Below are 23,418 nucleotides of genomic sequence, written 5' to 3' on the forward strand. Positions count from 1 at the left end.
CATTGGAGAAGGAAATGGCAACCCACACCAGTGTTCTTGCCTGGAGAATCCAAGGGACGGGGGAGCCTGGTGGGCTGCTGTCTATGGGGTCGCACAGAGTTGGACACGACTGAAGCGACTTAGCAGCAGCAGCAGCAGCATTTTCTTTATCCTGCAGTGCACACAAAACAGTATTAGAACAATACCACAATAGAACAGAACAGTACCCTAGAACAATAGAACAGTACCCTTATTCAAAACAAAACTGCTAAATAGAGTTCAAATTTTCTTTGTGATTCTTTAACATTAGACCATGTAATAAGAAGTGTGAACAGTCAGATAATTGTGTTCCGAATTTACTTGAATTAGTTATTTTTTTTATGTGGTTAAGAGTTCCATCCCTTAACCACAGTTGATTTATAGGTAGAGTCATTTGTTTTTGTTTGTGTTCCCTTTTAGAGTTTGGGTTTTAAAAATCCATTTTGATTTAACTTAAAAATATAATATTTACATGTTTTACAGGTGAATATATATATTTACTCAGAGAAGTCCTGATTTTGGTTTCTTCATTCTTCACTCAGCTTCCAACTATTCCATTTCATATGGATAATCATTTTCATCTGTTTTCTATCTTTGCTTCTGTATATATACACTTTTTCTTCCTTCTTATAAAAATGGTAGCATACTCCATACCCACTTTATTGTTTCTAGCTTTGGCTCAGACAGTAAAGAGTCTGCCTGCATTGCAGGAGACTTGGGTCCAATCCCTGGGTTGGGAAGATCCCCTGGATAAGGGAATGCAACCCACTCCAGTATTCTTGCCTGGAGGATCCCATGGACAGAAGAACCTGGTAGGCTACAGTCCATTGGGTCACACAGAGTCGGGCACGACTAACAGACTAACACTTTAACTTCACTGTAAATTTTTAAGAATATGTTTGAATTTATCATCTTATAACTTTAGTACTTTCTGTTTCTTGTTTAAGATCCCTTATCTTCCCATGAAAATGTTCTACTGTGTTATCCTTTAAATTTTTAAAGTTTTGCCTTTTTCATTTGTCTTTAATCAGTCTAGAATTTATTTTGCATGTGGTCTGAGGGAGCTATCCATTCTTTTTTTGCTGTTGTTTATTTATTTTTTAGTCCCATATACTTTGTTGAGTAGGCTGTTTTTTACCCACTGATCTTTAATGTCATTTTATCGCATGTTTGCACACTTTCATGGGTTTGCTTCTGGACTTTTTTTTTTCTGTTTTACTTGTCATGTCATCTGTTCCTGAGAAAAATCTCTTATTTTTGAATTTCAGACATATTTTTTCGCTCTACTATTTCCATTAAAAAAATAATTATTGTTTCTTTGCTGGAGGATTTTCTACTACTCATTCATTTGAATGTTTTTCTTCTATGTTCTTGAGAATACTTATAGTAAAATCTTTGCTAATTCTGACAACTGACCAGTCTCCACTGATTGCCTTTTCTCTTGAATATGCATCACATTGTTATAGTTCTCTATATGTCTAGCAATGTTGAATTATATCCTGGATACCATAAAGATATTTTGTAGTCTCTGAATTCTGTTATATTCCTCTGAGAGTGTTGATTTGGCAGGCAATTCACTTTGCTGACCTCAAACTCCTAAATCTATCTCCTGTGTAGGTGAAATCTCTGTTTAACTCCTTTAGCCTTAGCAGGGCCTCTTTTAAGAGTCTGCTCCATACATGCACAGTTCAGGGATCAGTCAGAGATTCGGGGGAGAATTTATAAACAGAATTTGAGACTTTTCTTTTTTGGCTCTCTTCTTTCTTAGATTTCTCCTCTCATTTTTTAGCTATTGTTTTTGTCCACACTCTGTTCTTTGGTTTGTCAAGCCATGAAGATTACAGGCTTCTATTTGAGTTTCAACCAACTAATGCGTGCCCTCGAATACAAATCCATTTGAAAATGGAAAACTCACCTGGTTCTGTTACCCTCATCTGAGTGTAGATTCCTCCCCAGTTTCTGCCTGCTTCTCATTGCTTTCCGGTTCTTTCAGCAAGTTGTCTTTTATATTTGTTCTAGGATTTTAATTGTTGTTGGAGAAGGAAATGGCAACCCACTCGAGTATTCTTGCCTGGAAAATCCCATGGACGGAGGAGCCTGGTAAGCTACAGTCCATGGGGTCCCAAAAAGTCAGACACGACTGAGCGACTTTACTTTCTTTCTTTCTTTTAGTTGTTGTATGTGTAGGCTTAGTCTGATAGGAGCTACTCAATCATTATTGGGAGCAGAGTACTCACACTATTTTATTTATTTTGACTTTTAATTAAACTTATAACTTGTATAACAATTCCCCTCACCTTTGTCTAATTCTTCAGAAATATGTTAGCTATTCTGGTGTAGAACCAAAAGTCTTGCCTAGTACACAATTCTACCTCCCAGGTGTAAGTGGAAGGACTTCAGAATTAGTCACACCAAAAAAAGGATATGTGAAATATAGTAGAGGAAGTTTATGCTTTGCACATGCATTTCTAATGTCAGGGATGATGACAACCCGAGGCACAGACATGATACTCAAGTGCATGTCTTATGTGTTGGAGGAAGGTCATTTAATCATCAGGACAGAATATCTGAGGACAAAAAGTGTTTTAGTTGCATGCAGAAAAACCTGGGAAGTCTGCAAATGGAGATGAGGGTTATTTAGTAGGAGGCTTTGTCAGGATTCAGGGAAACTGAGAAGCTGAACTAAAGCAGTGTTAATGAGAATGCAGAAAGGGACCAGATTTGAAAGAGAATTAAAAACTGGTAAGCTTTGTATTCAGTGATAGGGTGTTGAAGGAAATATAAGGATTAGAAACATTTTCTCCACTCAAATTGCTGCATGCATCAACTCTTACTGGGCTTACATGTGTAATAGCATTCTATAAAGTCTAGAAAAAGAGGAAAAAATCATTCCAAATTCCAGTATTCTTATGAAATTCATATCTTTATGAATTCCCTTATTCAGAAACAAAGGTATATTTTTTCATATATGTAATCATGCTCCATGTTGAATGTCCTGGATACATCATAATTTTTATTATTTCTGTCATCTGAGTGAATAAGAAATTTTCATTTTGCTGGTCTTCATAATTGCATTGTTTTTAATGTCTGCATAAAATAGTCCATTATTTCATACACCCCAACTTTTTAAACCATTATTCAATTTTTTTGACTTTTATATTGCCACTAACACTACTATAAATAATGCTCCATGGGAGTTCCCTGGTTATCCAGTGGTTAGGACTTCATGCTTCCAATGCCTGGAGCCCAAGTTTGATTCCTGGTTGGGGAACTGGCCAAAAAGAAAAAAGCTCCATTAACATGTTTATGTATATAATTAGTTTTTCCCTGTTGTGGGACATAGATTATCAACAGTAGACGTCTGTAGTAGAATAGATACATTTAACATTGGTTTGGCTTCCCTGGTGGCTCAGATGGTAAAGAATCTGCCTGCAATGCAGGAGACCCGGGTTCAATCCCTGGGTTATGAAGATCCCCTGGATGAGGGCATGGCAACCCACTCCAGTATTCTTGCCTGGAGAATCCCATGGACAGAGGAGCCTGGCGGGTTACAGTCCATAGAGTTGCAAAGAGTCAGACACAACTGTAGTGACTTAGCATGCACACATGTATCTTAATATTTACTGACTAGAACCCTGACATTACAAAGCTCTTAGAGTATATGTGTGAGAATCCTATTCCAGATCATTACTAAGATAAGGGACTTTGCATGTTGATGGTTGTAGCATGTACCATAGTGCCTATTATTAGACTTGTAAGAGCTGCGTTTGGAATGAATAAATGAATGATTAGTTCAGTTGTCTCTTGCGAAGAGTTTCAACCCTTTTCTCACCATTTAGATGCAGCTTGATTTCAAATGTACCTGATGATATTGATGAAGTCTGGAGAGCCATGTAGATAGTCACCCTTGTGATCTGGATTTTATGGAAGTATGGAATGTTGCCCTGAGAACACAATCTGCAACAGGCTCTCTCTGGAATTTTTACTTGGCTTCTTGGATCACTCACTACAGACCCAAGTCTTTCCAGGGCTCCCCTTTGAAAAAAAAAAGAGATCTTTTCTGGAGGAAAACTTTCCCATTACTTTCTGCCTCAGTGGGACAGGTCTTTGCAGGACAGGCTAAACTTGGGCCAGAATGTTTGGATATCTTGGCTCAGTTCTCTCTTGGGCTTCAGATAACAATTGGGTTTATGCCCAACTTACACTGGATCACTGTTTTTCTTTTGTTGTTGATGCTTCCTGCCCCTATTTTTTTTATGGTGGGGGGCAGTAAACGGTAGGAAGCAATTTTGATTCAGATCAATGTGTAAAAAAGAAGTTTGGTTTGGGATTCAGGTAATCCGAATCATGAGGTCTTCCCAGGTAGCTCAGTGGTAAAGAATCCGCCTGCCAATGCAGGAGACACAGCTTTAATCCCTGGATCAGGAAGATCCCCTGGAGGAGGAAATGGCAACCCACTCCAGTATTCCTGCCTGGAAAATCCCATGGACAGAGGAGCCTGGTGGGCTAGAATCCATAGGGTCACAAAGAGTTGGACATGAATGAGCACAATCAGAATCATAAACTTATGGAATGGAAAAATGACTTGTCAAAGTCATTTATCTTTTACTAAAAAAAATAATAACTACCGATGGCACTTTGTGCCAGGCCTTGTTCTATTAATTGCACTTTTCTACATGACTTCACTTAATTTAGTCATCACAACAACCCAATCCTATGAAGTAGGTTTTATGATTTACACTCTGTAAATTATGAAAATGATGCTTAAAGATTTTTTTTTAAATTGAAGTATAGTTGATTTACAATGTTGTGCTAATTTCTGCTGTTGTGCTAATTTTTGCTATAACAAAGTGACTCAGTTACATACATACATACGTGCTTTTTAATGTTCTTTTCCATTATGGTTTATCCCAAGATATTGACTATAGTTCCCCGTGCTTTAAAGATCTTAAGTCACCTTTTCATAAACACATGGACTTGGTAGAGTCAGGATTCAGAGATGGTTCTGGCTGATACCAATGTCCATGCTTGTGTATCCATTTGCAAAGCACTTTCATGTCAATTCTACTCTAATCCACAGCTGCAGCATGAGGAAGGAGACCGTGATTAGTCCTGTGAGGCAGAGGTGGAGACAGAGAGTCAGAGATCATGTTCTTTGCCATCCAAGTTCTCACAGGAAAGAGTGATAAGAGCCAGGCAGTGCATGTGGACTGTCTGGTTCCTCATCCCATACCCTTTTCACTGTTCCCCCTGGAGATCTCTCTGAATCTTCACATTATAATTGAGGAAACAGGGGTCCAGAATATTGCAGTGATTTACCAAGGTCATACAACTGGCCAGTAAACTAAGACTAGACTCCAGATTTTCTGCCTCCCAAACTGGTGTCTTTTTTATTGCATCTACATGGGAAACAAAACCTAGTTGTTAAAGACTATTCAATGTGAATTATATTATAAACCAGAAAAGACATTAACATAGACCCTCCAGTGCAGAGATCTTTACCACATAATTTTCTTTGGGTTCAAATGTCCTCCATCATTTGCAACACCTGGTTGATCTGTTAATCATCAAATATATAGTGAATGATCAATTTAAATGTGCTTAGCATCGGGACCAATCCCTGAGTGGGGTCTCCATGGTCAGTCTATGAAAAGTCTCAGGATTAGCAACTCTCCCTCCTGCAGTATAGACCTCAAAGGAGCCAAAGTAAATAGAATTTTCCGCTTCAACAGCTGTATTTATTTTGGGCTGTTTCTCCACCTACAACGCCCATTTGCTGTCCTCAGAGCTTCTGAACCTGTTTATTTTCAGCCTCCCAGAGGCAGCCAGCTGTTGTGTTCTTGTGTCATGGCAGAGTGAAGTCTTCTGGAGGGAAGCAGGCCACTTTCAAAGCTTGAAGGAAATAATCCAAAAGTGAGTTTACCAATCGAGCCTATTTCCTGAGCAAGACACCAACCCCACTCTCAAATATCTTATTGAAGTAGCTTTACAAGAAATAATTGGAGATAGAACTTGAGCATTGAAAACTACACAATAAAATTAAAAACAGCTAAGGAATATTAGAAACTCAGGTTTTAAGTGATATAGAGTGAATGTGACTGAACAGTCTCCTAGTCACTGTGTGTGTGTGTGTGTGTGTGTGTGTGTGTGTGTGTTTAGTTGCTCAGTCATGTCTGACTCTTTGTGACTCAGAGAAATATTAAGCTGGCCAAAAAGTTTGTTTGGGTTTTTCTGTAAGATGTAATGGATGAACTTTTTGGCCAACCCAGTATTTTGTTTGGGCTATAAGTTTGTTTCTGTGTATTTTTTTTTTTTTTAATTGAAGGATAATTACTTTACAGAATTCTTTGTTTTCTGTCAAACCTGAACATGAATCAGCCATAGGTATACATATATCCCCTCCCTTTTGAACCTTCCTCCAATCTCCCACCCCATCCCACTCCTCTAGATTGATGCAGAGGCCCCGTTTGAGTTTCCTGAGCCATACAGGAAATTCCTGTTGGCTATCTATTTTACATATGGTAATATAAGTTTCCATATTATTCTTTCTATACATCTCACCCTCTCCTCCCCTCTCCCCATGTTCATAAGTCTATTCTCTATGTCTGTTTCTCCATTGCTGTCCTGTAAATAAATTCTTCAGTACCATTTTTCTAGATTCTGTATATGTGCATTAGAATATGATATTTATCTTTCTTTTTCTGACTCACTTCATTCTGTATGATAGGCTCTAGGTTCATCCACCTCATCAGGACTGACTTAAATGAGTTCCTTTTTATGGCTGAGAAATATTCCACTGTGTATATGTACCATTGGTCTATATTTCTGTTTTTGTGCCAGTACCATACTGTCTTGATGACTGTAGCTTTGTAGTATAATCTGAAGTCAGGAAGGTTGATTCTGCCAGCTCCATTCTTCTTTCTTAAGACTGCTTTGGCTATTTGGACTCTTTTGTGTTTCCATATGCATTGTGAAATTTTTTGTTCTAGTTCTGTGAAAAATGCCATTGGTAAGTTGATAGGGATCGCATTGTATCTGTAGATTGCATTTGGTAGTATAGTCATTTTCACAATACTGATTCTTCCTACCCAGGAACATGGAATATCGCTCCATCTGTTTATGTCATCTTTGATTTCTTTCATTAGTGTCTTATAATTTTCTGTGTACAGTTCTTTTGTCTCCTTAGATAAGTTTATTCCTAGATATTTAATTCTTTTTGTTGCAGTGGTGAATGGGATTGATTCCTAATTCTCTTTCTGATTTTTCATTGTTAGTATATAGACATGCAAGTGATTTCTGTGTATTGATTTTGTATCCTGCAACTTTGCTAAATTCACTGATTAGCTCTAGTAATTTTCTGATACTACATTTAGGGTTTTCTATGTACAGTATCATGTCATCTACAAACAGTGAGAGCTTTACATCTTTTTTTCCAATCTGGATTCCTTTTATTTCTTTTTATTTTCTGATTGCTGTAGCTAGGACTTCCAGAACTATGTTGAATAATAGTGGTGAAAGTGGACACCCTTGTCTTGTTCCTGATCTTAGGGGGAATGCTTTCAGTTTTCACCATTGAGAATAATGTTTGCTGTAGACTTATCATATATGGCCTTTACTATGTTGAGGTAGGTTCCTTCTCTGCTCATTTTTTGAAGTGTTTTAATCATAAATGGGTGCTGAATTTTGTCAAAGGCTTTTTCTGCATCTATTGAGATCATCATATGGTTTTTATTTTTTAATTTGTTAATATAGTGTATCACATTGATTAATTTGCATATATTGAAGAATCCTTGGATTCCTGGAATAAACCCAACTTGATCATGATGTATGAGCTTTTTGATGTGTTGCTGAATTCTGTTTGCTAAAATTTTGTTGAGGATTTTTGCATCTATGTTCATCAGTGATATTGGCCTATAGTTTTCTTTTTTGTGTTTATCTTTGTCTGGTTTTGGTATCAGGGTGATGGTGGCCTCGTAGAATGAGTTTGGAAGTGTTCCTTCCTCTGCAATTGTTTGAAAAGTTTTAGAGGGATAGACATTAGCTCTTCTCTAAATATTTGATAGAATTCTTCTGTGAAGCCATCTGGTCCTGGAGTTTTGTTTTTTGGGAGATTTTTGATCATAGCTTCAATTTCAGTGCTTGTAATTGGGTTGTTCATAATTTTTATTTCTTCCTGGTTCAGTCTTGGAAGATTGAACTTATCTAAGAATCTGTCCATTTCTTCCAGGTTATCTGTTTTATTGCCATGTAGTTGTTCATAATAGTCTCTTATAATCCTTTGTATTTCAGCATTGTCTGTTGTAACCTCTCCTTTTTCATTTCTAATTTTGTTGATTTGATTCTTCTCTCTTTTTTTCTTGATGAGTCTGGCTAAAGGTTTGTCAATTTTGTTTATCTTCTCAAAGAACCAGCTTTTATTTTTATTAATCTTTACTATTTTTTTTTTCATTTCTTTTTCATTTATTTCTGCTCGGATCTTTAGGACTTCTTTCCTTCTACTATTTTTTTTCTTCTTTTTCCAGTTGTTTTAAGTGTAAAGTTAATTTGTTTAATCAATATTTTTCTTATTTCTTGAGGTAGGATTGTATTGCTATAAACTTCCCTCTTAGAACTGCTTTTGCTATATCCCATAGGTTATGAGTTGTTGTATTTTCATTGTCATTTGTTTCTAGAAATTTTTTGATTTCCCTTTTGATTTCTTCAGTAACCTGTTGGTTATTTAGAAATGTGTTGTTTAATCTCCACGTGTTTGTGTTTCTTATAGTTTTTTTTTCTTGTAATCGATATCTAGTCTCATAGCGTTGTGGTTGGAGAAGATGCTTGATATGATTTCAGTTTTCTTAAATTTACTGAGGTTTGATTTGCAACCCAAGATGTGGTCTATCCTGGAGAATGTTCCATGTGCACTTGAGAAGAAGGTGTATTCTTCTGCAGTTGGATGGAATGTCCTAAGATATCAATGAGATTCATCTCATATAATGTATCATTTAAGACTTGTGTTTCCTTATTAATTTTTTGTTTTGATGATCTGTCCACTGGTGTGAGTGGGGAGTTAAAGTCTCCTACTATTATTGTGCTACTGTCAATTTCTCCTTTTATGTCTGTTAGTGTGGTTAAAGTTAGTGAAAGTCACACAGTCATATCTGACTCTTTGTGACCCCATGGACTATACATAAGTCCATGGAGTTCTCCAGGCCAGAATACTGGAGTATTTCCTCCTCTAGGGGATCTTCCCAACCCAGGGATCAAACCCAGGTTTCCCGCACTGCAGGTGGATTCTTTACCAGCTGAGCCACAAGAGAAGCCCTTATGTCTTATGTCTGTTAGTGTTTGTCTTATGTATTGAGGTGCTCCTATGTTGGATGCATAGATATTTGCAATTGTTATGTCCTCCTCTTGGATTGATCCCTTGATCATTGTGTAGTGTCCTTCCTTATCTCTTGTAATCTTCTTTATTTTACGGTCTATTTTGTCTGATATGAGGATTGCTACTCCAGCTTTCTTTTGCTTCCCATTTTCATGGAATATATTTTTCTGTCCTCTCACTTTCAGTCTGTATGTGTCTTGAGGTCTGAAGTGGGTTTCTTGTAGATAGCATATATATGGGTCTTGTTTTTGTATCTATTCAGCCAGTCTGTGTCTTTTGGTTGGAGCATTTAATCTATTTCCATTTAAAACAATTATTGATAAGGAGATCTAACCAGTCTATCCTAAAGGAAATCAGTCCTGAATATTCATTGGAAGGATTGATGCTAAAGCTGAAGCTGCAATACTTTGGCCACCTGATGCAAAGAACTGACTCATTTGAAAAGACCTAGGAAAGATTGAAGAAGGGAGGAGAAGGGGACAGCAGAAGATGAGATGGTTGGATGGCATCACCAACTCAATGGACATGAGTTTGAGTAAACTCCAGGAGTTGGTAATGGACAGGGAGGCCTGGGGTGCTACAGTCCAGGGGGTCGCAAAGAGTCTGACATGACTGAGAGACTGAACTAATGTTCCTATTGCCATTTTCTTAATTGTTTGGGGTTGATTTTGTAGATCTTTTTCTTATATTTCTTGAGTATATAAGTCCCTTCAACATTTGTTGTAAAGTTGGTTTGTTGGTACTGAATTCTCTTAACTTTTGCTTGTCTGAAAAGCTTTTTATTTCTCCATCAATTTTGAATGAGATCCTTGCCAGGTAATGTAATCTTGGTTGCAGATTTTTCCCTTTCAATACTTTAAATTCTTAGGAAATAGGTAGTTTGCCTATTTCCTCTTCATTTATTTGGACTTCTGTGTTTCTAGTTTGTTCCTTCATTTGTGTAGTATTTCTTTGCCTTTTCATTATTATTATTTTTTTAATTATTGTGTTTGAGGTCTCCTTTTCCCAGGCTTCAAGGTTGAATTCTTTCTTCCTTTTGGTTTCTGCCCTCCTAAGGTTGGTCCAGTGGTTTCTGTAAGCTTTGTATAGGGTGAGATTTGTGCTGAGTTTTTGTTTGTTTGTTTGTTTTTCCTCTGATGGGCAAGGCTGAGTGAGGTGGTAATCCTGTCTGCTGATGATTGGGTTTGTATTTTTGTTTTGTTTGTTGTTTAGATGAGATGTCCTGCACAGGGTACTATTGGTGGTTGGGTGATGCCGTGTCTTGTATTCAAGTGGTTTCCTTTGTGTGAGTTCTCAGTATCTGATACTCCCTAGGGTCAGTTCAGTGATGTATGGATGTGAGAGTTGGACAATGAAGAAAGCTGAGCGCCGAAGAATTGATGCTTTTGAACTGTGGTGCTGGAGAAGACTCTTGAGAGTCCCTTGGACTGCAAAGAGATCCAACCTGTCCATCCTAAAGGAGATCAGTCCTGGGTGTTCATTGGAAGGACTGATGTTGAAGCTGAAACTCCAATACTTTGGCCACCTGACATGAAGAAGAGTTGACTCATTTGAAAAGACCCTGATACTGGGAAAGATTGAGGGCAGGAGGAGAAGGGGACAACAGAAGATGAGATGGTTGGATGGCATCACTGACTCAGTGGACATGGGTTTGGGTAGACTCCGGCAGTTGGTGATGGACAGGGAGGCCTTGGGTGCTGTGGTTCATGGGGTCTCAAAGAGTCAAACACGACTGAGTGACTGAACTGAACTGAGGGTTAGTTCTCTGGTAGTCTAGGGTCTTGGAGTCAGTGCTCCCACTCCAAAGGCACAGGGATTGATCTCTTTCTGTCCTCTGTTTCCACACAGGTATTGCACTCTTCTTTGATGTCTGAATGCTGAGTCTGATCAGGGAAGCTGTAAGTTCCACTTGCATGAAGTCTCTGAGCAGTTTCCTGTTACCGAGGCCGAGCTGTCTCTGCTCACTACACAAGAGGCCAATGAATCCGAGAGATGAGGTGTTGAGGCAAGGAATACAACTTTACTCAGAAAGCTGGCTGACCAAGAAGATGGCAAACTAACGTCTCAAAGTAATCATCTTACTGGAGACTGGAAGCCAGATTCTGTGTATGGCTGTTTTCTAGTGAGCCAGTATTTAATAACTGAGAGCATGTACCTAAAAACTCAGGTTCCTGACTCCTTTTGGAAAAAAAAAAAAAGATCTACTAATATGTATTTGTCCTCTTGTGGGGTAACTATGGGCTGGAGAGGTAGGTATGTTAGGTGAAACACATACTCCCCAGTTTGCTACAATTCTCAGCTATAATGTGACAAGCACTGTGGTAGGTATGGTAGCTCATAAACTACTCACAGAAGACACTGCCAGATAGGTATTATCCTTCCTATTTTATAAATGGGAAAGTTGAGGCTCAGAAATGTTATTTGGTCAGCACAAAGTCACCTACCTAGTGAACAGCTAGAATTCCAACCCGTGGCTGCCTGAATTCGTCCCCTCAGATGCTGTCTCCCGGAGAACTAGGAAGTAATAAAGCTTGGTCTTGAATTCAGAGTGACTCCAAGCCTAGCTTCCATTCTCAAATCCCATACTACATCAGAGGCATAGACCCTGCTATATGCAAAGGAAGCAAGCAAATATTCCACGAAGAATCAAGAAGAAAAGAACCATTCCTACTGGGAAATGACTTAAATGTCCTAGAATACATTTTGAAGATGTGTGTGTGCTCAGTCATGTCCAGCTCTTGGCAACCCCCTGGACTATGGCCCACCAGGCTGCTCTGTCCATGGAGCCTTCCTGGCAAGAATACTGGAGTGGGTCACCATAGGCCTTAAATTATAAATAGACCAGACGATCGCCATACAGTTGACCTGTGCTTCTTGGGTTGATTGAAAGTTTTCACCATTAATGGCATACTGAGCTACAAAAAAGCACCATAAGGTATTTTTATGGGAAAGACTGAATCCTGTGAGGAAGCTAAATAAGGAGTACAAATTCCAAATGGCTTGGGCTCTGCCTATAAATACATGGCTGCACAGTATGTGGGATCTTAGTTCCCTGGCCAGGGATCTAACCTGTGCCCCCTGCAACAGATACACTGGGAGCTCAAAGTCTTAACCACTGGACTGTGAGGAAAGTCCCTGGGCAGAGTAAAGGAGCAGTAAGACCTATATTTTAGGCCTTGAAGGGCAGATCTAGGCCCATCATCTTCTGGAAGTGGACACCAAAGGCTGGACCTCAAGGAGACTGATGCCCTATGTCAAAACAAAATTCATCACTCTGCTTAAAACTTATCCTGGGTAGTAGAAATACAAAAGATTTAAATATCAGTTTTTCTGTTTTATATTTTTAAAAAAAGTTTCCACAAGTTGCAAAGCTTGGAATCAAGTCCAGGACTTCTTGGGTTCTCTCTACTATATGCCACCTTCCAGAAAACAGGTGGTAAAGAGGGGAGGGGGAGGTATTCCACAGAGGGGGATGCTGTGTTTGGAATTTTCAGATTCTGTTTGGATAGATAAGGAAATAGAATAATAGAGGTTGAAGCCCGTGACCACAATTGCCAGCTTTATCACTTACCCTGTTAATCACAGGTTGCAGAGGACTGACCATTGCTGTTACCGCTGACATGCTGGAGGGCTGTATTGCTAATAACCAGTCTGCCCTATTTACTCCCTTTTCCCTAGCCATGACCATTTAGCTCCCCTGCAGGATCCACGTTGCTATTGGTTTCTGGATCAGTCCTCTTCCTGACCAAGGAAGAGGCTGGTGGGTAAACCATAAGCCAGCTATAATGTGAGTAATGTGTAATAGCAGCAACAAAACCCCAAATGACAGTTACTATAACACTAATAATAGCAGTCACTTTTACTGACTTATTTCTGCATTTGAAATACTTTGTCAAATAACTTGTATGTTTTAAACCGTTTAACTGTTAAATCATCCTGTGAGGTTTATATTGCTGTGCTGTGATTAATCGCTCAGTCGTGTCCAACTCTTTGTGACCCCATGGACTGTAGCCCTCCAGGCTCCTCTATCCATGAGATTTTCCAGAATGGGTTGCCATTTCCCAGAGTGGGTTGCCATTTCCTTCTGAGGTCTCTATTATGAGGAGACAATTCTCTGAGTGTTTCTTGTTGCATTTCTGCATTTCTTGTGAGCAAGGTACTGGCTCCACCCTGTTCCAGACTAACTTTTGAAGGATGTTTGTATAACAAGAAACCTCGGAAGATAGAGATGTATCTCCTATCAGAATAAAGGACAGATGTGTTTATTGATTCATATTCCTTAAACTCAGGGCTCCTCTTTTGTAGCAGAACTTTCTTTGCATCTCCATATGGGAAATGGGACTCGAGGAGCTAGCACAAAAATGTTGATTCTCTGGCTACTGCTGTTGCTCTAAGTCATAAACTGTCCTCTGCCTCTGACCCAGGAATCTTATGTCTTTTATTATCATAAGAAGTACAAGATAGATAAACTACTATCATAAGATAGTAGTCTTCTACTATCATATGGCCAGCTGATCTATTAGCTTGAAAGTAGGGCAAATGTCTCAGAGTCTACAGTCTTTCAAAGATTTTACTATTCCTATTTTACAGAATAGAAACTGAGGCTTTAGGAGATGTTTCAACTGCTCGTATTCATTATATCTGATTTTCTCCAGTCTGTTGCCTGGATATTTTACCTTTTAGAGATTAAATCTCCACTTTGAAATGTATTTCTGGCACCCATTTCCCAGTTTTATTCTCTTTTCCTGAGACTCTTATTTATCCATCTATCCCAATGTTTAATCAGTGTATAGCATCTATGTTGTTCTCATCAGTTCTCCTAGGGAAAGAAATCTTTCCTTGAACCCAATTCGCATAACTCATAGTGTTGTAGTGGAAATTAAGTAAAAATAATGGATGGAAAAGCACTTAATACAAATGATACTCAAATTTTAGGTGGATCTGAAATATTGGGATTTAATATTTTTCATTTTTTGGCGATACCACCTGGCATGTGGTGTCTTAGTTCCCTGACCAGGGATTGAACCCTCACCCTCTGCAGTGGAAGCATGGAATCTTAAGCACTGGACCACCCGGGAAGTCCTTGGAATATTTCTTTCAAAATACAGAACCCCAGACCCCATCCCAAGAGATTCTGAATCAGTAGATCTGGGTTAAAGTAAAATACTGAATATTTCCATGATCTTAGTCCTTGCTTACCTCCTGTCCTATTGTTCCTTATCTTGTGCTTTACGGTCTAGCAGCTGTGAGCTGTGTGTCATTCTTTCTACTCCTACTCTTTTGTACTTTGTGGCCCTTTTTCTTCTCTACCAGCAAGAGCTAATCCTCAACCTTTAGCTCAAGTGTCACCTCCTTTAGAAAGCCTTCCTCTTCTAAGGAAGGGATATCTTTCCTCCATTCTCCCAAAGCGTGCTGTCATTTACCTCTGTCATTTACTTGTGCCTTTATTAAGGTTATGTGTCTGTTTTTACCACTAGACTATCAACTCCTTGAGGGCAGGTAATATTTCCTGCTCACTTTTATATTTTATATGGAAAGCCTTCTATGGAATAGTATAGGTTTGCAATTCTGGCTCACAATAGGCATTGGGCTTTGAAATCAATTTTTGTTGAATGAATTAAAGCATGAATTGATGGTAGACTGAATGAAGCCTTTTGTCTGCAGAAAATTTTCAATATAAAATCCTATTAATGAAAAAAAAATCCCATTAATGATATTACTCTTCACTTTCTTAAGTACATTAATTTCATGTGAAATTAGACTAGATATATGAAGAGAGAGCAATAGGTTGAATTTTTTTTTAAATTTGAATTTTAGCATGTAGAGAGAGTAAAAATAATATAGCCTTGTCTCCTCATTTTTTTCTTTTCCATTATTTTCTTTTGTTACAAGATATTAAATATAATTCCCTGTGCTATGTAGTAGAACCTTGTTCTTTATCCATTCTACATGTCCTGTATTGGCAGGCAGGGTCTTTACCACTAGGGCCCCCTGGGAAACCCATATATATAATGATTTGCATCTGTTAATCCCAAACTTCCTGTCTTTCCCTCCCCAATCCCCTCTTCCCCTTGGCGACCACAAGTCTGTTCCTATATCTGTGAGTCTATTTCTGTTTCTTGCTGTGCTGTGCTTAGTCACTCAGTCATGTCCAGCTCTTTGCGACCCCACGGACTGTAGCCTGCCAGGCTCCTCTGTCCATGGGATTCTCCAGTCAAGAGTACTGGAGTGCGTTGCTGTGCCCTCCTCCAGGGGATGTTCCCTACCTAGGGATCGAACCCAGGTGTCCCACATTGTAGGCAGATTCACTACCATCTGTTTCTTGCTGCTGCTAAGTCGCTTCAGTTGTGTCCGACTCTGTGCAACCCCATAGACGGAAGCCCATCAGGCTCCCCTGTCCCTGGGATTCTCCAGGCAAGAACACTGGAGTGGGTTGCCATTTCCTTCTCCAATGCATGAAAGTGAAAAGTGAAAGGGAAGTCGCTCAGTCATGTCCTACTCCTAGCGACCCTATGGACTACAGCCCACCAGGCTCCTCCGTGCATGGGATTTTCCAGGCAAGAGTACTGGAGTGGGCTGCCATTGCCTTCTCCGATCTGTTTCTTAGGTATGTTTATTTGTGTTGTATTTTAGATTCCACATATAAGTGATATCATATAGTATTTGTTCTCTTTCTGACTTACTTCACTTATTATGATAAGCTCTAGGTCCATCCATGTTGCTGCAAATAGCATTATTTCATTCTTTTTTTATGAGTGAATAGTATTCCATTGTAGATATATGTGTATCACATTTATCCATTCATCTGTTGATGGATATTTAGGATGTTTCCATGTCTTGGCTATTGTAAATTGTGCTGCAATGAACATTAGGGTGCATGTATCTTTTTGAATTCCAGATATAAGCTGAGGAGTTGGATTGCTGGATTATATGGTATTCTATTTTTAGTTTTTTGTGGAACCTCCATACCGTTCTCCATATTGGCTGCATCAATTTACATTCCTACCAACAGTGTAAGATGGTTCCCTTTTCTCTACACACTCTCCAGCATATGTTATTAATATTTGTAGACTTTTTAATGATGGCCAGTCTAACTGGTATGAGGTGATATCTCATTGTAATTTTGATTTGCATTTCTCTAATTATTAGTGATGATGAGTATATTTTCATGTGTCTGTTGCTGGCTTCCTCATTTTACTGAGAAGGAAACTGAAATTAGAATAAGAGTAATATTACACAGCTTGTTGGTGATAAACTGAGGTTGGAAGCTTCATTTCTGGTTTTTCAGTCTTAAGCTCTCTAGACTAATCATGGTCCCTCCCTTCCACCAAGTTATGGTCCTACCCAAAGCCTAGTTAAGGCTTTCACCATCCTAGCCTTTTTTAACTTCATCTAATATTTTGTGACTGCAGCCATGAAATTAAAAGACGCTCACTCCTTGGAAGGAAAGTTATGACCAACCTAGATAGCATACTGAAAAGCAGAGACATTACTTTGCCAACAAAGGTCTGTCTAGTCAAGGCTATGGTTTTTCCAGTGGTCATGTATGGATATGAGAGTTGGACTGTGAAGAAAGCTGAGAGCCGAAGAATCGATGCTTTTGAACTGCGGTGTTGGAGAAGACTCTTGAGAGTCCCTTGGACTGCAAGGAGATTCAACCAGTCCATTCTAAAGGAAATCAGTCCTGGGTGTTCATTGGAAGGAATGATGCTAAAGCTGAAACTCCAATTCTTTGGCCACCTCATGCGAAGAGTTGACTCTTTGGAAAAGACTCTGATGCTGGGAGGGATTGAGGGCAGGAGGAGAAGGGGACAACAGAGGATGAGATGGCTGGATGGCATCACTGACTCGATGGACATGAGTTTGAGTGAACTCCTGGAGTTGGTGATGGACAGGGAGGCCTGGCATGCTGCAATTCATGGGGTTGCAAAGAGTCGAACATGACTGAACGACTGAACTGAACTGATGTTGATAATACTATTATTTCACATATGAGTAATTTATACACCATGTTTTCTTTACATAAATTTGCTATCTCTGATGTATACTTAGTATTGGGGGTATTTTTAAAGTTTTTATTGTGTTTATCCTTGATGTTTAATTAGATTTTTGTTTCTCTATCCTGTGAATCAAATTTGCCTCCTCATCTTGACTGACTAGTTTTTACCTAATAGATTCTTCCAGAGAAACCACTCTTTCAGTAGTATTTCTCTGTCCGTGGAATTCTCCAGGCAAGAATACTGGAGTGGGGTGCCATGCCCGTTTCCAGGGGATCTTTCCAACCCAGGGATCGAACCCAGGTCTCCTACATTGCAGGCAGATTCTTTACCATCTGAGCCACCAGGGAATCAGTAGTATTTAGGGGAGGAAAATATGATATATTAAAATATAAGCCTCCTTGTTTTCCCAGATTCATCCAAAATACAATCATCTCCATCTGTGTTTCTTCTCTCACTTTTATAATCAGATGTGGAAAATATTTAACATCCCATTGAGTCCTCCAGTTTCAATCAGTACACATGATAAATTGCATGGGGGTGTTTGATTTGCCTTGCAATGGAAACCTTTATCTTTGCCCCGAGGCCTGACTGTAGTTTAATAAAAGAAAGGCCTTTTGAATAGGTCTTGTGAAATATGGGGTCCCAAGCAGGTCTATGAATAATTTATTAGGCAAGGATCTTGTTTCTGTTTTTGAAATACTATTCTGGACACCATTAGGCCTAGACCTATGCAGTAGTCACAGGGTTCTTGAGTTCCAGCTAGAAATATGCAGAAAATTATTGTTGCTACAACTCCTCAAACATATGGCTAGGTTCAGGGCAATCTGTTAACTTCTTGTGTTGCATCCAAAAGTTTCCAATTATCAACAAAAGATGGCATACCAGCCCGATTACTCCTGATGTATTCCAGTCAAGGATTCCAAGTAACCATAGTTGTGTGGGCGTATGCGGTCTGAAATAACAGGAATCAGTGAAAATTTCAAGTGTAAATACAGATCGGAGATCATTTACGTATCACAACCAGACAAATGTATCCCACTGAGCTGAGTGTGCTTTCAACAGGAAGCAGGAATTTTTGGGCCACCTCCCAACCTCTGATTCTCAGTGGTTATAAAATATTTGAGATACATTTTGTTTCCAGTTTTGCAACAGACTTCTCCAACAGCTTATTTGCTTCATGTGTCAACAAACTTGAAAAACTAGCCTCTTACATAAGATAATGAGAAATGTGAAAAGCCATTGTTGGTGACCTGGTTCCCCCAAAACTTGGGCAAAGATATCGCAGACTGTGACTTGGAAGCAGCCTTATCTTGATGGGCCTTCAATTCCTAGATAACTCTTACTCTTTGGAATAAATTGGCTTGGGATCTTTTTAAAGGATGTTTACATTTAGTGACTCTGTAAGCCAAAAAATAGCAGAGTAGGAAAGGGGAAAGAGGCCTTTCCATCATTCCAGAAAAATAGTTGCTGCCTACTTTGGAGGGAAATCATCCCCAGGGATGAGACCACAAGGAGATCCCTGAGAGCAGAATCCTGACCGCCCAGGTCCAGTGACCACACTCAACGTTTGTTTTTTTTTTTTTTTAATCTGCTCAAACATTAGCAGAAACTATCAAGCTTGATCTTCCCAAAATGCAGTCAGATCAAGTCACCAAAGTTTTACTGATCCTTTATCATGTATAGTAAAATTTAAGTGCAGATTCCTCAGTCCAGCTCTCAGTGTGTGCTCAGTCAGTTCTCTTTTGTGACACCCTGGACTGTAGCCCACCAGGCTTCTCTGTCCATGGGAATTTTCAAGCAAGAATACAGAAGTGGGTTGCCATTTCCTTCTCCAGGGGATCTTCTGACCCAAGGGTTGAGTCTGCGTCTCCTGCTTTGGCAGGTGGATTCTTTACCACTGAGCCACCTGGGAAGCCCCCGACTCTCAGCACCCTCCCCAATAATTTTTCAACTTATCTTCCATTAATCATACAGATTCTAATAGAACTAGATTACTGACTAGTCCATGAATTATCCCCTATCTTTTCTATTTTATTGTCTTTATTCATATGGTATGACAGATACTATGGATATTGGTACAGTTATGGTTTTCTCTGTTTTTTAAAATTAATTTTTATTGGAGTGTAGTTGCTTTCAGTACAGTTATTATCTCTAGTATCAGTGGAGTGCTGACTGTGTGCCAGGTACATGTGATGACTGTCCATGCATTTGTCATATTTCATTCTCATGATGGTCTGGACACAGAGTTGCTGATTAATTGTTTAAGGTCACAGGACCTGCAAGTGACAGAGTAAGGATTTGATCCTTTCATGTCGTATATCTGACATGAGAGCCCTCATTATACTGCATCTGGACTTCCATAAAAAATCATATTTCTGAGAGAGTTCATTTTATCTACCATCCAAAAATTAATATGTAATTTTATTTGTTTTTTTGTTGTTTTTAATCTTTGTTTATTTATTATTTAAAATTTATTTTTATTTTTTAACACCAAAAACATTTTGTACAGCATATTAAAAAGCAGAGACATTACTTTGTCAACAAAGGTCCATCTAGTCAAGGCTGTGGTTTTTCCAGTGGTCATGTATGGATGTGAGAGTTGGACTGTGAAGAAAGATGAGCACCAAAGAATTGATGCTTTTGGACTGTGGTGTTGGAGAAGACTCTTGAGAGTCCCTTGGACTGCAAGGAGATCCAACCAGTCCATCCTAAAGGAATTCAGTCCTGAGTATTCATTGGAAGGACTGATGTTGAAGCTGAAACTCCAATACTTTGGCCACCTGATGGGATGAACTGACTCACTGGAAAAGACCCTGATGCTGGGAAAGATTGAAGGCAGGAGGAGAAGGGGACAACAGAGGATGAGATGGTTGGATGGCATCACCGACTCGATGGACATGAGTTTGAGTGAACTCCTGGAGTTGGTGATGGACAGGGAGGCCTGGCGAGCTGTGATTCATGGGGTTGCAAAGAGTTGGACATGACTGAGCGACTGAACTGAACTGAACTGATGGCTGATATAGGACTTCGTGGTGGTGCTGGTTAAAGAGCCCGCCTGCCAATGCAGGACATGTAAGAGACACAGGTTCGATTCCTGAGTCAGGAAGATCCTCTGGAGAAGGGCACAGCAACCCACTCCAGTATTCTTGCCTGGAGAATCCCATGGACAGAGGAGCCTGGTGGGTTGTAGTCCATTGGGTCAGAAAGAGTGGGACACAACTGAAGCAACTTAGCATGTGTGCATAGCCAATATAACAATGTGGTAGTTTCAGGTGAACAGCATAATTTTATTCATTAAATGTCCTTTTCAATGCATTTTTGAGGTGGCAGAAATGTAAAGGAGAAGTTAATCAGCAGAAAAGACAACAAAAAGTTAATCCAAAGCATCAGAGCTATCACTTAGCTGAATTGCTATACAGTGAAATACTTTCATAATATTAACAAAAATTTTTTTAGAGAATAGTTGATTTACAATGTTGTGTTAGTTTCAGGTATACAGCAAAGTTAATCAGTTATATATTCTCTACCACTTTTTTCTGGCTGCACTTGATCTTAGTTGCGGCAGTCTTAGTTGTGGGATCTAGTTCCCTGACCAGGATTGGAACCTAGGCCTCCAGCATTGGGAGCACAGTCTTTACCACTGGACCACCAGGGAAAGTCCCCATTCTCTACCATTTTTAAAAATATCATCTTGCAATCATTCTGACTCCGTCCCTAACTACATTGTGAGAGTGGGGATCATGACTTTCTTTTTTTTTTTTTAATTTAATTAATTTTATTTTATTTTTAAACTTTACATAATTGTATTAGTTTTGCCAAATATCAAAATGAATCCGCATGACTTTCTGTTTTCTGTATCCTTTGCATCACCAAGGTCTTGCACAGAGTCGGTCTTCATTTGTTCTAGGCAACTCTCTGATTATCTGGAGATCAGATTCTGAAAAGGAAAGCAAACTAGACCAAAAGGGGGGTTTGGTGTGGTTGATCTCTGCACCCCAGCTTCTCCCTCTGCTCCTCTTTCCTCCATCAGAACTGGAAGGCTGGAACTTCCCTGGTGGTCCAGTGGTTTAGAATCTGCCTTGCAATGCAGGGGATGTGGGTTCAATCCCTAGTCCTGGAACTATTAGGTTGGTGCAAAAGTAACCTCGGTTTTGCACTGTTGAAATTTGCTGTTTGATATTGCAATACATTTAAAAATAAATGTGGTTATGTTATACACGATTTTCATGTGCATTTCTTTTTTTTGCTACTTATTACTTGCTATTTATTTTATGTTTATTTTAGATTATATAAATAATGTTAGACAAAAAGCAAATTTGAGTGATTTTTTTATTTGAGTTCAAAATAGATCGGAAAGCAGCAGAGACAGCTCACAGCACCAACAACACATTTGACCCAGAAACTGCTAATGAACGTACAGCGTAGTAATGGTTCAAGAATTTTTTCAGAGGAAACAAGAGCCTTGAAGATGAGGAGCACAGTGGCTGGCCGTCGAAAGTTGACAATGACCAATTGAAAGGACTATATGAGAAATTGCCAAAGAACTCAACATCAACCATTCTATGGTCATTCAGCATTTGAAGCAAAGAGAAAAGATTAAAAAGCTCAATAAGTGGGTGTTTCATAAGCTGACCGAAAATCAGAAAAATCGTTTTGAAGTGTCACCTTCTCTTATTGTTGTTCTCTTATTGGTTCAGTCAACAACCGTGAACCATTTCTAGATCGGATTGTGATGCACAAAAAGTGTCTTTTATATGACAACTGGCAATGATCAGCTCAGTGGTTGGACCAAGAAGAAGCTCCAAAGCACTTCCCAAAGTCAAACTTGCACCAAAAAAACTCACGGTCATTGCTTTGTGGTCTGCTGCCCGTCTGACCTGCTACAGCTTTCTGAATCCTGGCGAAACCATCACATCTGAGAAGTATGCTCACCAAATCGATGTGATGCACGGAAAACTGCAACACCTGCAGCCTGCATTGGTCAACAGAAAGGGCCCCCAGTTCTCCTCGACAACGCCCAGCCACGGGTCGAACAACCAATGCTTCCAAAGTTGATTGAATTGGGCTACAAAGTTTTGCATCATCCTCCATATTCACCTGACCTCTCATCAACTTACTACCACTTCTTCAAGCATCTCGACAACTTTTTGCACACAAAATGCTTCCATAAGCAGCAGAATGCAGAAAATGCTTTTCAAGAGTCCACTGAATCCCGAAGCATGGATATTTACACTACAGGAATAAACAAACTTATTTCTCATGGACAAAAATGTGTTGATTCTAATGGTTCCTATTTTGATTAATAAAGATGTGTTTGAGCCTAGTTATAATGATTTAAAATTTACAGTCTGAAACCGCAATTACTTTTGTACCAATCTAATAAGATCCCACACGCCATGGAGCAACTGAGCCCGAGTGCCACAACCAGAGAGTCTGTGGGAAGCAATGAAAGACCCCACATGGTGCAACAAAGGTCCTGTGTGCTGCAACTAAGAGTTGACGCAGCCAATTAAAAAAAAAAAGGAATTGGAGGCAGAAAGATGTAAAGGTTGTATCATTGCCAGACACTGGTGTGCTGGAGCTGTTTTGTACCACTTCGAGAGTATGTTTTCTAAACTTTGTGTTTAGAGACGTAACACTGGAAACTTGAAATTGGCCAAGCGGCAGTATTCACACCATGGAAATCAGCTGACACTACAAATTAGTTAGGACTCCCACCCCCTGACCAGGGAGCTGGTTTGCCAGTATGCTAGGGCCTGCCCAAAGATGTGAGGGGCCCATGATTCCAGTTGCCTTTTGTCTTTTCCCTTTAACTCTCTCGACTTTTGGACCCACAGAACTTTGTTAAGTGCCTTCTTTAAGCAGGTACTCTGCCAGGAGATAAGAATACTGTGGTTACTGCCATCTGGTTCCTTGCTGAGGAAATAACAGATACACGAGTAATGTGAATAATTGCTAACTAACGATCTTATTTTTTTTTTTCTCTTCATTTGTCTTAAAATTAAAAGTATGCATATTTACATATATGAAAGT

General features: G+C 39.3%; 1 long non-coding RNA gene and 1 pseudogene across 2 annotated transcripts; both read left to right on the plus strand.

The window, feature by feature from the left end:
* The first annotated feature begins 2,057 nt into the window (after positions 1 to 2,057).
* Positions 2,058 to 11,567, plus strand: LOC123333418. 2 transcript variants are annotated; one of them, XR_006550756.2, is made up of 2 exons: positions 2,058 to 2,118; positions 11,234 to 11,567. It is a non-coding gene; the product is annotated as an uncharacterized LOC123333418 (long non-coding RNA). The 2 variants fall into 2 exon arrangements; XR_006550755.2 differs by lacking the exon at positions 2,058 to 2,118 and adding an exon at positions 5,818 to 5,931.
* A 10,114-nt stretch (positions 11,568 to 21,681) lies between these two features.
* On the plus strand, positions 21,682 to 22,929 carry LOC123465651 (annotated as a pseudogene).
* The last annotated feature ends 489 nt before the right edge of the window (positions 22,930 to 23,418 follow it).

Source organism: Bubalus bubalis, chromosome 4 (genome assembly GCF_019923935.1).
Source record: "Bubalus bubalis isolate 160015118507 breed Murrah chromosome 4, NDDB_SH_1, whole genome shotgun sequence".
Classification (NCBI taxonomy): Eukaryota; Metazoa; Chordata; class Mammalia; order Artiodactyla; family Bovidae; genus Bubalus; species Bubalus bubalis.